Source organism: Lolium perenne, chromosome 1 (genome assembly GCF_019359855.2).
Source record: "Lolium perenne isolate Kyuss_39 chromosome 1, Kyuss_2.0, whole genome shotgun sequence".
Classification (NCBI taxonomy): domain Eukaryota; kingdom Viridiplantae; phylum Streptophyta; class Magnoliopsida; order Poales; family Poaceae; genus Lolium; species Lolium perenne.
In genome coordinates, this window is record NC_067244.2 from 106,624,438 (window position 1) to 106,629,978 (window position 5,541).

The window sequence follows — 5,541 nt, forward strand, 5'->3', positions numbered from 1 at the left end:
GGATGGATCTGTGATTTTGTTGCGTTTTGAGTGGTTTTGATCCATGGATTCGGTGTTATTGTGCTTGATCTACTATTTCCCCCACTTTTAGCCCCCAATTCCATCGTTTTCCTTCGATTTGGGTCGTTTTGGTTGGTTTGGCTCAAGAATAGGAGAGAGAAACGACCAGCCAGTTGAGCAACCGGTTGACCGGCCCACGGACCGGACCGGCCGGCCCAGAAACCTGCCGACCGGCAGCCAGACCGGGGCAGCCGGCCCCTCGCCCGGCCAGACCGGCCCCTGGACCGGGCGCCACGCCAACCACTGCCACCGCCGACCACCACCACTCCTCTCCACCGCCGGCAAGCACAGCCACCCCCCAACCCACCGGTAAACACCGCCGCGGCTCCTCTACCACCGCCGCAACCGCAAGAGCATAGGAACCACCCACCATCACCACTGCCACCACCGCCAAGCTACTTTGACCCGACTTCTCTGCTAACTTGTGTTTGTTTGTTCCGGTTTGAGTGCCTTGCTTGTGAAACTAACCCGCAGCTCCGAAGCAAGCGACAACATCCTCGGCACCCCGAACTTGCAACCGTACTCTTGACACCATCGCCATCATCGCAAGTTGTGTGTTCCGACACCGCCTAACATTTTCATCTAGGTATAACTTGCTCCCCACCTTGTAACCCCTCTTCCTTTTGCGACATATCCTATCGAGCATTGCTTACCAAGTGTTGTGAGACATTGCACGTGGCCCCGATTGTGAGGTGTGTGTGTAGTGTGGAGTCAAGCTTCTAAACAAAAATCGTGTGGAAAAATAGCAAAAGCGAGCTAACGCTAACATAGAGCGACAAAAAGAGTGCAAGTGCCATCATAGATACAAAAGAGTGCAAGTGCCACCATATGTACAAAAGAGTGCAAGTGCCACCAAATACAAAAGAGAAAAAGATTTTAAGCAAAAGAGAGAAAAGAGAAGAGAGGCCGCGTGTAAATCTTGTTGTCTCTCATGTTGCAACCAAAGCTTTGCCTCTCCTTGTGTTAGTGTGACACCGAGCACCCCTACTTGAAGAAGGCGACCTCGTTTGGATCCACCTCTGGAAGGACATATTCCCTCATGAACTCAACTCAAAGCTCAAACCAGGAGGAGATGGCCCCTTCAAGGTCCTCAAACGCATCAACAACAACGCCTACGTCATCGGCATCCCGACCTCCAAGTACTTGGTGAGCAACACGTTCAACATCTCGGACTTATCGCCCTATCATGGAGATGAGGAGGAGCACGAGTCGAGGATGACTCTTTCCCAAGGGGGGGAGATGATGTAGCCCCGCTCACCGACGACACTACACCAAGACCAACAAGTCCCCCAAGTGGACCAATGACGCGGGTTCGAATTAAAGCGCTACATGATAAGGTGAACTCGCTCCTCACTACCCTCGATCTCGGTACCCCGTTGGATGGATTGCTACCTCATGCCGACACGCTTTGTGTTATTAGGTATGAGGTGCGTCAAGGCTACGGAGAGGAGTGCACGCCATGCGCGAGAGGAGAAGAAGTCGCCCAGGCCGGCCTAGCGCTCGGTCAGACCGACCGCCTGACCGGCGAGCTCGGTCCCCGACCCGGTCAACCGGGCGGCACGCCGGATCCACCTCAGCGTCAACCGGGCGGCGGACCGGAGCCAACCGGGAGGACATCTGCGACACTTTCGGTTGCTGCCCGGTCCCTGGCCCGGTCTGGACCGGACGCTCCGGCCCCAGGTCCGGTTGGACCGGCTCCGTGACCGGATTGCACGACTTATCTCTACCAAAACTGCCTGAGTCGGTTACTTTTGTACCTCTTCGACCTGTGGGCCCTGTAGGCCTATATAAGTACCCAGGACGCCCCTTTTACTCTTTAGACATAATCTGAGCTTAAAACTACTTTTGAGCTTTGTCTCCCTAGGGTTAGATCCCCTTTGTATCAAGGCTACTCTTGTTGAGGATTTGGATACTTGTGAGTGAGATTCTAGTGTGCTCCACTCTCTCTCCCTCACCGGTCTCCGTCTCCAACCCCGATCTCTCACCCGGAATTATACCTCGTGTCTCTTTCGGTTGATTCTATTGGCGTGGTCCATCGAGCCACGAGAGTAAGATTCGATTGTATCGGGTTGGTGTGCGTGTGTTTGTTCTTCGTGTTCTTCGCGTTCTTCATCTTTTCGCTCTTTTCCCCTCTTGATTTCGGGTCAATCGCGAGATCGGGTCACAACCTAGGTCTTAGACCACACAATATGGTATCAGCAGCTTTTGGTTACCGCGATTTTGACCCCCCACCCACCCAATTTTGTCTCTAATTTTTTTTCCAAAAATAACCCTAAATTTCCTTTGGATGGATCTACGATTTTGTTGCGTTTTGAGTGGTTTTGTTCCGTGGATTTGGTGTTTTTAGTGTTGATCTACTATTTCCCCACCTTTTAGCCTCCAATCCCTTCGTTTCCCTTCGATTTGACCTTTTGGTTTTGGTTTGGGGAAGAACAGGAGAGAGAAACACGACCAGCCGGTTGACAAAACCGGTTAACCGGCCCACTGACCTGGCTAACCGGCCCATAAACCGGTTAACCGGCCCCCAGACCGGACCGGCCGGCCCAGAAACCGGTCCGACCGGCCCCCTGACCGGGCGCCAATCTGTATCGGCCTGAGTTCGCTCTTTGATTACCACCACCACCACCATCGCAGCTATAACTTGCATTACCCTTGTAGCCCCTCTTCCTTTTGCGACCTCTCCTATCGAGCATTGCTTTTCAAGTGTTGCGAGACATTGCACGTGGCCCCGATTGTGACGTGTGTGTAGTGTGGAGTCAAGCTTCTAAGCAAGTACTCGTGTGTGGGAAAATAGCAAAAGCGAAGCTAACGCTAACATTGTGAAAGGAAAAGAAAGAAAACAAAAAGCACAAAAAGAGTGCAAGTGCCGTCATAGATACAAAAGAGTGCAAGTGCCACCAAATACAAAAAGAGAAAAAGCTTTTAAGCAAAAGAGAGAAAAGAGAAGAGAGGCCGCGTGTGAATCTCGTTGTATCTCCGTTTGCAACCAAAGCTTTGCCTCTCCTTGTGTTAGTGTGACACCGAGCACCCTTGCTTACGGGTTCTTACTTTTTTCCGCTCACTTTTTGGTTGCACTAACCCCATTTATCTCGTGTGTGAGTTCCACATCTTTTCCGTGTTTATAGTGATCTTCACTTTGACACTTGATTTTTGGACCTTACCCACTTTTAACAACATACTCAATTTTGGATTTCATCTTTTGGTTTTCCACCATCCTAACCTACCACTAAATTTGCTAGAATTTGCGTGTGGCTTTGCGTGTGTACCCGATACATTTGGTTTTGCTCTCGGTTCGGTTGATCGCCTCAATACTATCTCACTAAGGTAAAAGTGTGAGGTAGTCTTCTTCCACTAACATACACAACATAGTTCTTGTCTTCCGATCATGGATAGGCACAGAGACGAAGCAAGGGAGGATGAAGTCCTACGCAACACCGAGAGGTTGGCTACCCAACACAACCTATGGACGCAACGCCAAGAGTTCAAGGAGCAACTCACCTTATTCGAGACACGCATCGATGAGCAATATGAGGAGGTGACTCACATCTTCAACATCGTCAACCAAGACATGACCCTACTTCGCGAACCTACGGACAACTTGCATGACCAAGTGGCGGCCAATGATGCGAACATGGAGCGGCGCATCGATAGCCTTGAGCGCGCCATCAACAACTTGGGTCGTCATCGCCGACACCGCTCTACTTCATCATCATCAAGCTCGTCACAAGATTACTACTCCCATGATCGCCATACGTCCTCAAGCTCCAACTCAAGGCATGCAGACCATCATCGACCTCGTCGCCCGCATGCTCGTCATGAAGACTCTCGCTCCAACTCTAGGCGAGGAGAATTCCATCGCCATGCGCGCCCCCATGAACGTCCTCCACAAGAACAAGTTCTACACCAAGATCGTCATCAAGTGGATCGCCATGCCTACCATGGGCGTGACGACCAACCCCATGATAACGTCATCTACAACATGGAGCCGGTACCTCATCGTGAGCCACATGTTGATGCCCAAGACCAAGGTCATCAAGATCAACCTCGGCGTGATTTCCGAAATCATCCTCACCATAACCAACATGGAAGAGGAGACCCGCAACATGCTCAATATGAATTGGCCCTCAATGGACGTCATCAACAACCTCAATAACCTCGTCAAGATCTTCAACAAAATCATCACCGTGAACCAAGTGGAAGACCTCCTCTACCACCTCAAGCCGCAAGAGATGAAGGCATCCGTCCTCGCCGAAGGAATTTGGAAGATGAAGAGAACATGTTTGGAAAGCTCAAGTTCAACATGCCCAAGTTCAAAGGTGAAGACGATGCCGAGGCCTACCTTTCATGGGCACTCAAGGTTGACAAGATTTTCCGCATCCACAACTACTGCGGTGCCAAGAAAGTGGCCATGGCGTCTCTTGAGTTTGAGGATTATGCCAACATTTGGTAGGAGCAAGTACTCACTCTAAGGGAAGAAAAGGGTGAACCCCCAATTGACACTTGGGAAGAGTTGAAGGAAGAGATGCAAGCTCGCTTTGTACCAACACACTACATGACCGATCTCTTCAAAAAACTACAAAAATTGAAGCAAGGCGCCAAGACCGTTGAGTAGTTCTTCAAGGAGATGGAGTTAACTATGATGCGAGCCAACATCCAAGAATCCGAGAGCCAAACCATAGCTCGATTCTTCAATGGCCTCAACTATCCCATCAAGAGAATTGTGGAGTTCCAACAATATTCCAACATGGTTGAGTTGGTTCACCAAGCTTCCAAGGCCGAGGGCCAAGTGAATGAGGACATCAAGTACTCCAAGTCCAAGTCATACTTCGCCTCCAAACTCGCTACAACAACTCCTACAACAAGTGTCAAGCCCGGCGTGTCCTCTACAACATCCAAGCAACCGACTATCCAAAGTCGCATGAAGCAAACGGTGTCCTCCACCGCCTCCTCAAAGGCCTCTACGGGACCATCGAATGTCACTTGTTTCAAGTGTGGCACCCAAGGCCACAAGTCTTTTGAGTGCAAGAATACCAAAGTCATGATCACTATGGAGAATGGTGACATAGAGACGCTAAGTGAAGGTGAATATGAAGCTCTTGTACAAGCCATCGTCACCAATGAAGAAGATTATGATGAAGAAAGTGGAGAAGACCCTCTCTTATGTGTGCATGACCCAAGCCCTTCACTTGTGGTCACAAGGGTGCTAACAACTCAACCTAAAGCTATGGAAGACCAAAGATGCAACATCTTTCAAACCCGTGCCGGTATTGGTGGCAAGTCGATAAAGGTCATCATCGATGGAGGAAGTTGCCATAACCTTGCAAGCACCGAATTGTGTGAGAAGCTCAATATCACACTTCGCAAGCACCCTCATCCTTACCATGTCCAATGGTTGAGCGACAAGGGCAATGTCAAGATACAACATACCATCACCGTCAACTTCAAGATTGGACCCTACGAAGACACTATTGAGTGTGACGT